The sequence below is a fragment of the Humulus lupulus genome, chromosome 2 (assembly GCF_963169125.1).
Source record: "Humulus lupulus chromosome 2, drHumLupu1.1, whole genome shotgun sequence".
In the NCBI taxonomy this organism is placed as follows: domain Eukaryota; kingdom Viridiplantae; phylum Streptophyta; class Magnoliopsida; order Rosales; family Cannabaceae; genus Humulus; species Humulus lupulus.
The window spans coordinates 147595478-147606114 of record NC_084794.1 but is presented as its reverse complement, the minus strand read 5'-3'; the positions used below and the strand labels follow the sequence as shown (position 1 = coordinate 147606114).

The window sequence follows — 10637 nt, the reverse complement described above, 5'->3', positions numbered from 1 at the left end:
GGCGTGGACTGCTGGCTGAGAAAGGGAACCGTGGACTGAGGAGGCATGGACCGAAGGAGTTGCTGAAACATCAGGGAGTTAGGACCAGGTGGCGTGGACTGCAGGCTGAGCAAGGGGCGGCTGGCAGGAGGATAACTTGGGCCTGGTGAGCTTGTGAAGGAAAATGCCAGATTTTTACAACCTTTTCTTTGAAAATGCCATTTCTTCTCCTTCAATTTTCTTACTTTTCAATAGCAAAAATACACCAAATTCCCTAACAAAATAAACATAAACTAAATCATAATAAAATATTTCCATTATAAAATAAATTAAGTTAATTATTTGAAAATATTAATTATAACTTAATTTATATTTAACATTTAAATTCAAGATTACAACATTTTTTACCTCAAACTAAACAATAATAATTCAAATAATTAACTACAACATTTTACAACAAAATAATTATAAAAACACACAAAAATCTATAAAATTAAAATAAAGCTAATAAATTCAAAAAGTAATTAAAACTTAATAATTTAATTAAAAACTTAAGAACTAAATCATTTTTATGTTAAAAAGTGTGGTAAAATAAATCTAATTTATAGAGTTATCACTTATCCCTAATCTCTAAGGTTTCTAAGGTTGAATCCCTAATAACCCTTCACGCCTCCTTTGTTTCTGTCTCACACTCAGTCACTTGGTTCTCTCTCCTTCATGCTCTCTCTCTATCTCTCTCTCTATCACACACAATCTCTTGGGTCTCTCTCATTCATACCGATACTCTGTATTCCTTCCCATTGAGCCGCTGAAGCACACCATGGCGACACCGATGCTGAAACACACCACAACATCGTCCCTTGTGGTGTGGTAGCCGTTGAGCCACTGAAGAACCAAGCGTGCTAGCCGCTGAACTACTGAAGAGCCAGGCAACGTATTGAGCTGCTAAAGAACTAGGCAGTCACTGAAGAACTAGGCGACGTTCTACACCAATTTGCAAACCTCCGTTTGTCTCCGAGGTAATGTTTATTTTTTCATATTTCAATTTAATATCAAGAAAATACTTTGAATATAATCAGGATATATATAAATATATATTTGTTTATGTTGGAGCCAAACTTGCTGGTTCGTGTTGAATATTGAAGAATCTGTTTGAAGAGTTGTTCTTAATTTGTTTCTGTGCATACTAACTATTTGTTTAATTGTTTTTCCTTATTTTGAGTGGATAAGGGTTTTATTATTGGTTCTATATATCTATAGCTAGCTCTTTATAATGATCTCATGCTACTTAGTTAATAAAAGTATCTGATTTAATTAATTAATAAAGCAAACCTGATATGCCATTGATGAAGGGAGATATTTGTAATGACTTGAAGATTATATAGTAAGGTTAAAATTTGTAAATAAGTACATATATACCACAGAAAGAATTGTAGTAAAACCTAATAAAAAAGAAGACCTTGAAAAACGTACAATAAAAGAATATAAAAACCAATATCAATACATAAGCGTGGAGCATATATATATACATAAGCGTGGAGCATATATATATATTATCAAACTATAGCCCCATAAAACTAGACCCATTATTGAGTCTGTGACCACAAAATTGCAATCGTAGATTTCATCAAAATATATAATATATATATATTTATATATATTGCACTTTTTACCATGTTTTCAGTAAACTTTTTTCTTAATAGGAATATATTCTTATCAATGCTAGGGTCACTAATTATGTGTCGTTTATCTTTCAGAATTACAGGGATTTGACTGGCACTTCTTGGTCGCTCATAAACTTCTTAATTACTTTCTTGTTGCTACTGAATTTGGTAACTATTTTATGCTGTTTCAATATTTATCTTTGTTTACCAATATTTTTTTTTATGTGTTTCAGACAACAGAAGGTAGTGAATCTAACTATTTAATCAACATTGTTAAATCAGATTAAGGTTGAACCATACTTAGAGGGGGGTTGTATATATCTAGTGGGTGAGTTTCTCTAATGTTCTTTGCTCTAAGAAGATTATTTAGTACTTATTCTTGAAAAATTGTGATTTTTCAAATGTTGGGAAAACAATTGCAGGAAAGATTTTGTCATAAGTTTTAGGCTATTCCTTTTCTCACTGGTTTGTATTTTGACTTTCTCAGTAGGCTTATCATTGCCAAATCATCGAACTCCAATTAGATCATTAGATTTTTAGATTTTCTATTCTACAATGGAATTTCGGTCTTAATTATTTGTGTTATATATATATATATATATTTATTCATAAGTCTTATTCTGTTTACCTTGTCCTAAGATTTATGATGTTTGTTTTCTTTGTGCATTTTGATACCATAATGCTTAAATTCGTTTATGCATGTTTTGTGACGTAGAGGGGGATGACAGCGGAACAGATGAGATAAAACTATAATGGTGACATAACACACAACAATAATTCAGTATGGCATTTCTAAATTCATGTTCTGTTTTAGTGCCTGTTACCGGTATTGCTTTTAATCTCTATGCTTTGTATTTGTTTATTTGCTTATGTGTCTAACTGAAGCAGTATATTGGTTTGAGAGATTGTGTACTCCTATCATATTGGTTTGAGAGATTTTGTACTCTTGTCATATTGGTTTGAGAAATTTTGGGGTATTTTATATCTGTTCTCAGTTGTAATTTCTCAGATTTGGTATAAGTTAAAAAATAAAAGTTTTATTAAAAAAAGTGATTTGATTTGGGTTCAGGGTGTTGCTCTATCTTCCTGAAGAAAACCCAGAGATTGTCATTAATATCAAGTTTTTTTTTCTATCCAAGTGTAAGAGTATTTTATTTTTATATTTTTGCTCTGCTATGACCAGGGGATGCAGTGCTTAGTTTATCATTAATGGTGTTATGTGTTCTTGTTTTGTTTGATTCAGAAATGGAACAGTTATAAATCGATGGGTCCCATTTAGAGTTGCATGAAGCAACAATTGTAAAAAACAAGAGCATCAATGAAAAACATGATAAACAATTGTGGCATTCGAGATGGATGTTATCCATGCAAGAAGGCCTGAAGGGCAGTTCTTTTGTCAAGGGATATGGATTTTGCATGACCTTCAGGGATCCAACTGGAGCCGTTCAAGTAAGTTCCTAGACTATATGTTTCATCTACTCCAAAAATTGAGACACTGCTGAGTTTTATATTTATTATTATTATTATTTATGTACATATTTGTAAGCTTTGTTTTGGTTACATAGTTTGATTGATTTGAATTGTTAATGGAATTTATTTATTCTGTAATAAAAATGTTACTCTTTATACAATATGTTTTAACAAGATTTTGTTGATGGTGAAGGACTTTGCTTGACAAACTGAAATTTTATGGATTTTTTTGTTTTTTCTTTAGTCAAAATTTCAACAGCTAGGATGTTTGTTAGAAATAGTTGTGTAATTAGTTTTGATTGTTAGTTCTGTTAAGAAGTTGTTAGCTGATTAGTTACTAATTAGAAGTTAAATCTTTTTTAACAGTAACATATATAAAAGCTACTCTGTACAGTTTTGCAAGCAACGTTTTCATTCAATACATAATTTTCTTCATTTCTTAACTCTGGTTTCTCCAACTAATACAATATATGTTTATTCATTTATAGGCCCGACTAATCAATCTAGTAAATCAAACGGGTATTTGAGAATTCATTGTGTTAAATAGCTCATATAAAAATCAAGTATAATTATGTATCTATTATATATATTCATTTTATGTTTGATGAGAACATTATTAGTCATTTTTTTTTCTCACAATTGTTTTTATATATGGGTAGCTCATATCAATAGAATATATATATATAAATATATATATCGATTTATTGGGATGAAAGAGTTTCGGTTAGAAAGCATATTTCTTCATCACACCTACATGTATTGTGGCTGTAGGCATTCATACACATGTGCATATGTTCTACTGGTGGGAACAGGTACACTTTATATTTTAATAGTCAATAATAATTTTTTTCCCCTAAGCCCCAATAAATATACTTAATTTTTAGTATTTATTTGTGTATAGATATCTTACTTCCAGTTATGATTGTTTCTATAAGACATAGGAAACTAATGGAGAAGAATCTCATGAACCCATGAACCCGTTTTCTGCAAAAAAGAGTTTCAACTTGTTAGAATTCCTCCATACTCAATTCTGACTGTAGTTAAAGGAAGAAGTAGCTTCATGAGCTTGATTTATTGTAGTTGTAGTTTTCCTCTGCTTTCAAAATACAGGTGAAGTTGAACTGTGGTGTGTGCCTCTCTGACGTCTCCACTCTCTCAAGAGAGTTCTCTTTAAGGGCTATTCTATTGGTGATTATGTTATGGGTCTGATTTTTTTATTTATTTTATAATATGAACAATGAGTGTGATTATTAATATGGGTTTGTTAATGGTTGATTTTATGATTGTTTCTAAGATTTTTGCACTGATTTTTCTTGGAATATTTTTTAAACAAAATTTGATATAAAAACAAGACTAGTGGTTAATCTGGTGGGTGTGATTGATATGTTTTGACTATCTCATCTATGTATTGGCTCATATTAGTTTTTTTGGTACCAACTGAGTTTCCTTTTTATAAGTTGTCTTTAGTCTTGCATACTTTTAGTTTGAGTATGAATCATTTAATTTTCTTATGTAGTTGAGCAGACCGACCTCGAAAGGAAACAAGAACAAAATGAATTATAGATTGGATGGGAGCTATCTTCAAATTTTTGTGCATTTGATTATATTTTGTTGTTCACTATTTAAGTAAACACATGTAAAGGACTAGTAGTTTGTTATGTCTTGTGTATATTTCAAAACTTCACCTAACAATTTTATGAAGTGGTGATAGTTATAGTTTAGATTGAAATTTGTAACTGATTTGAATTAGTTAATGTTCATTGATATAATTCTCATAGTTTTTTAGATACAATAAGTTTTAAATTGGTTGATCAATTAATACATTAACATATTGAGTGCAAAATAAAAAATGTTACAAATAATAAATAAAAATGGTATTATAATTTGAGTTTTTAAAATATTTTTATTTTTCTATATACATATTATAAGCGTAACAAAAAGTTATAATATATATAATATAATAATTTTAAAAGGTTATAAAAATGGTCTGTAATTATGGAAAATGTTTAATATTCACTATAAATTTATGAGTAATTATACTAAGTAATTGTTATTGTTTTAATACTATAACTACTAAAGAAATGTTATGGAATAGTTTACTGTATCAGTGGAAATAACATCTGAAAATTGTTATGGAAAAGTCTGGACTTTTAATAACAGGGGCTACGTTAGCTTTTCTAAAAGCGTTATAAATACTTTCAGTTAACAGTTTTTAAGTGTTATAAAATATTTTTTTTTCCTGTAATGGAATCTCATATTACTCCTTACTCTTTGCATCCAGGCACCACGAAGATGTACCAGGATGTGAGATCATTGTATTGGTAGCCTGGGATGAAGAGGGATGTAGTGAAGTATGTAGCTAAGTACTTGACATGTCAACAGGTCAAGGCCGAGCATCAGAGGCCAGCAGGGTTATTGCAGCTTCTAGACATCCGAGAGTGGAAATGGGAAGACATCACGATGGATTTCGTGGTGGGGTTACCCAGGAATGTTGGTTAACATGATTCAGTATGGGTTATTGTGGATCGTTATACCAAGTCAGCTCACTTCTTACCAGTGAGGAATACATATACAGTTGACCAGTACGCATATCTCTATGTGAGAGAGATCGAGTGCCTCCATGGAGCACCGAGTTCGATCGTGTCAGATCGGGACCACACTTTCACTTCCAAGTTTTGGGGGAGTTTACAGAAGGCCATGGGAACACAGTTGAAGTTCAGTACTGCTTATCATCCTCAGACAGATGGACAATCTGAGAGGACGATTTAGATATTAGAGAACATCCTGCGAGCATGTGTGGTGGACTTTGGTGGATCCTGGAGTAAGTATCTACCTTTGATAGAGTTTTCCTACAACAATAGTTATCGGTCTACCATTGGGGTGGCAACTTATGAGATGCTGTATGGTAGGAAATGCAGATCTCCCATTTTTTGGGATGAGACATGGGAAGAAGATACTTGGGTCCTGAGGAAGTTTAGAGGACTAGTGAGGCCATTGAGAAGATTAGAGCTCGGATGCTTTATTCTCAGAGTAGGCAGAAAAGTTATGCAAATCCTAAACGTAGGAATGTAGAGTTCCAAGTGGGAGACTATGGGCCTGTTTGGCATTGTTTTCTGTTTTTTGTTTTCAAAATTTTGTTCTCAGAAATGATAACAGAAAACTGTTTTTGTAGTTTTCAAAAAATAAGAGTTTTTTGGTTAATGTTTTCTAAAAATAATTTTTTTAGTTTTATTTTTTTTAAATCTTAAATAAAAAATTAACAAATATATTTACAAAGAGAAAAATATTTTAAAAATTTGTAATAAATAATGAGATAAAATAATTTGAAAGAAAAAATTATGAAATATAAGAAGTAAAGTTAGGAAAAAAAATTTGAGAACAACAGAAAATAACTTTTTGTTGTTCTCAAAATTTTCTGTTTTTTGTAACTTTGTTTTTAAAAATTATTTTCTAAAAACAATGCCAAACACCCCTACTTGTTTTCAAAAAACAATTTTTAGCTTTTAAAAACAAAAAATAGTTTTTTAGTTAAGGTGCCAAACACCCTCTATGTCTTCCTTAGAGTCTCGCCATGGAAAGGGGTGAGGAGATTTTGGAAGAAGGGCAAGTTGAGCCCTAGATTTGTAGGTCCATTTGAAATCCTGGAGAGGATTGGTCAGGTGGCTTATAGGTTGGCCTTACCACCGCCATTGTCAGCCGTGCATAATGTATTTCATGTTTCATCTCTTCAGAGGTATGTATCTGATGTGACTCATGTTTTGAGTTACGAAGATCTGGAGCTTGAGGCAGATCTCTCCTATGAGGAACAGCTAATCCAGATACTTGATAGAAAGGACAAGGTCCTCATGAATAAAATGATACATTTGGTTAAATGTATTATGGAGGAACAACAATGTCGAGGAAACGACTTGGGAGCTGGAATCAGATATGCAAATCACTATCCCAAACTGTTCAGGTAAATTTCAGGGACGAAATTTCTGTAAGGAGGGGATAGTTGTAATGCCCCAAAATCCCTAATGAGGTTTAATGGTCGGATTAGTAGGCAGGGAGGGCCATAATTGATTTATTATGCCATTAAATGATTATATGCATGATACTATGAATTATATTATTATATGATGATAAATACATGCATGTGGGTCCACTTTTCGTTATAAGGGTATTTTGGTAATTTGGCCCGTTGGAGGCATATTTGTATATTTTCGTTCATGTTGGTGAATTATTGATGAGGTCACATTATAATGTGGATTTTTTCTAGCTATTCGGCATGAGACGATCTTTGAATACTAGTTAGCTGTTTGGTCATAACGGGGTTAATTTCGGGGCTCGAGGTAAGTCTCGAGGTAATTTGATGATTAGTACATTACTGGGAATTAAAGGGTAATGCTATATGATTTATTAGTATTTGAGAATATTGAGAATAACGAGAATTGGATGACGATAATTATGATTAACGAGATAGGTGGAAAAATACGGTTTTACCCTTGGTAGCCTTAAGAGGAAATTAAATGACCTAGGGGTATTTTTGTGTTTTGACCTAAGGTTATATATCAACTAGAAAGCTGTAGAAAAACTAAACCAAAAATAGAGCAACTAGTTTCTTCTCCTGATCATCATTTCTACTTCTTCCTTTGAATTTTTGAAGCCCAATTGAGGATTCAAGCTAGGGAAGTGAGCTTTGAGGGTGTAGGATTGTGTTCCACCACTGAAGAGGGTTCCATCTTGAGCTTGAGGTAAGATTCTAGCCATGGAAACTTTGGTTATACTCTGTTTTTCATTTGATTTTCAGTTGGGATTTTTGATTTGGATAGTGGGAACTCAAGGAAGCTTTTAGCAAAGATTGATTGGGTTTTGATGCCTAGGACTTGTAGGATTGGTTTTTGGGTTCATTTGTAAGTTTGGTTGAGGTTTGGAGTCAGTACATGAAGTTTGGAAAGTGGAGAACTCGAAGGGGAAAAACCAGGGTTGAATCACCCTGGTTCTAGCGCTACAGCGCCCAAGGGAGGGCGCTACAGTGTTGTCCAGGGCAAGTCAACCCTGCTTGTAGTGCCTAGGCGCATGGGGGGCAGCGCTGTAGCACTCCCCTATTTTTCTAGTGTCCTATTTTGAGCACTTTTGAGGGTTTTTGGCTCGGGGTTTCAATTCCCAAGGTTCGGATCGAATCTACTAATCGTTTGAGTAAGATTCAAGGTCCCGGGAGTAAGGTTTAGGTCAAGAACCTTTTATTGTTGATTTTATTGATGGAGTTCCATATTTGGTTATGACTAGGTGACTGCTAAGGGATCAAAGGACCGATCGTTCTCAATGGTCGTTCTTTTATTATTTCTCGCTCGAACAAGAGGTAAGAAAACTTCACCTAGTATGTGACATGCATGGTTATTAATGAAGCATGTTGAATGATCTATATGTGGACATTGATTGCATATTAAATGATTAGAAATCTTGCTTATCTGTGAATGAGACTGACTTATTAGTCAGAATTGGCAATGGTGTCAGTATTAACTGTGAACTTGTGACTCATTAGTTAAGTTCGGCAGTAGTACTGAGCACTGGTCGTTTGGTATTGACTTATGAGTCAAGAACGGTATTAGTGTGTTTAACGCAAGCCGAAAAGATTAGATCTAATCGACATAAGCATTATCGTCATACGCATGAAATGCTTGACCGACCTTAAGTTCAATGAAAACAAAAGTGCTTGTCTAGTCTAAAGGCTAGTTATTTAGAGTTAGGGCGAGAAGGTCCAGGTGATTGCATTGTCACACGGCTATGGGTTCGGAGCCCAAGTTCATGACTTACTCATCATTCACTTATCTGATTCATGTTTGTGACTCCATAGTCACTCATCTAGTTTAATTTTGTGACTTACTCATCAGTCACTAATCTGATCAGGGCTATACGCCCCAGCATGATTATTAGAATCTCGATACCATCTAATTAGGGCAACTAGCCCTAGCATGGTTACTAGAATCTTGAAGTGATATTCACTTATTTGATTTGGGTTACAAGCCTATATGATTATCATAATCATCACTTGATATTGTATACATGTAGTAATGAGTTTTCTTACTGAGCCTTGGCTCACGGGTGCTATGTGGTGCTGCAGGTAAAGGGAAAAAAAAGCTCACCCAAACTTGAGTGGAGATCTTAGGTGACGATGTGTACATATGCGGCTGCTTGACCACCATGTCCAAGGTGTTTCTCAGGGGAACTAGGGGTTAATCCTATATTTTTGCCTCTTAGGTCTGCGGGTTTTTTACACTGTAATGGCCATTTTGGATTGTAAATAACTTGTAAATATTTTTATGGGCCCCGTACAATTTTATGTTTTAAATAAAATATATCATTTCCTTTTGATTGAGATTTTTCACCTTAGCCTATTAATAACACCTAGATGCACATTCATAACCAAATGACTCGTTTACTGAGTTAAGCATTGTTTAAAGTTCACAGTGGCGGTCTTGGAGTAACCAGGGTGTTACAAATGATGGGTTGGCCTAGTGTACAACAAAAATTTTGTAACATATTTAAACTACTTTTAAATATGTGGTTCCATTAATATACATTAATCAAAAACAAGAAAAGAATAAAGAACATACCTCTTGATGCCTATTAAGTGTCCTTGTTATCTTTTCGTAAAATAAACGATCTTCCTATCCAAGTTGCTCCCAGTTACTCACACCAAGATCTTCCACAACGTTCTCTACACTTCAAGAAGTGCATGGACACTTAGAGAATAAATGATGATATATTTATAATTCAACTTGATGTACTCAACACATGAGATCAAGAGAATATGCCTGAGATTGGTTCTGTGTCTTTTTTTAGGGTGAGATGGAAAGTATCGTTCTTTTCTTAGAGCGAATAAATTCAGTATCTTATTATTTTCTAATAAGTCTAACTTAAATAGAAAAATATTTAAAAAATAAATATGTAACCAATTACAATTTTTCTTTTAATTTATTAATTATCTTATTAATGAAAATATCAAATCTAACTTTTTGAATTTTTCATTGATTAATTAATTAATTAAATAAATAAAAGTGAAAATCCATTCTTAATTTCTATAGCTGCATGCCGACTGTGTGCGTCGTATAATACTCTATAAAATAGGGATATTTATTTTCACAACTATTATTTAATTATTATAATCATGTAAACATCAAAATTAACTTTGGACTTATCCATTAATTAATTAATTAAATAAATAGAAGTGAAAAAAAAATCCAATTTTGATTTTTTATGTGCTACTCGCTGAAGTGAGTCCCTGGGACTGCTTGGTGTGTGTAACTTCCTACAAAATAGGGTCTAAGATTTTTTTTCACAATTATTTAATTATTTATTCAAACTACCTTATGAGATAGAATCCAACAATCTCATAATTAATTCAAATTTGAATCTATTATCTTTTTAACTAATTATCACATATAATTAATTATTTGAATAAATATTAATCTTTTAAATTCAAATCCAATTTGAACTTATCAGATTATTATCTCCCGCTCAAATAAAGATATTTAATTAATC

At 32.7% G+C, this 10637-nt stretch overlaps 1 long non-coding RNA gene across 11 annotated transcripts; it reads left to right on the top strand.

Annotated features, from left to right (window-relative positions):
- The first annotated feature begins 619 nt into the window (after window positions 1-619).
- LOC133818607 (uncharacterized) lies at window positions 620-9468 on the top strand. 11 transcript variants are annotated; one of them, XR_009885978.1, is made up of 8 exons: window positions 620-998; window positions 1737-1811; window positions 2359-2783; window positions 2887-3092; window positions 5395-7068; window positions 7759-7846; window positions 8382-8454; window positions 9217-9468. It is a non-coding gene; the product is annotated as an uncharacterized LOC133818607 (long non-coding RNA). The 11 variants fall into 11 exon arrangements; XR_009885981.1 differs by adding an exon at window positions 1926-1971 and having other exon boundaries at window positions 2359-2424; window positions 2713-2783; window positions 5395-8454; XR_009885973.1 differs by having other exon boundaries at window positions 2359-2424; window positions 2713-2783; window positions 5395-8454.
- Window positions 9469-10637: the final 1169 nt, after the last annotated feature.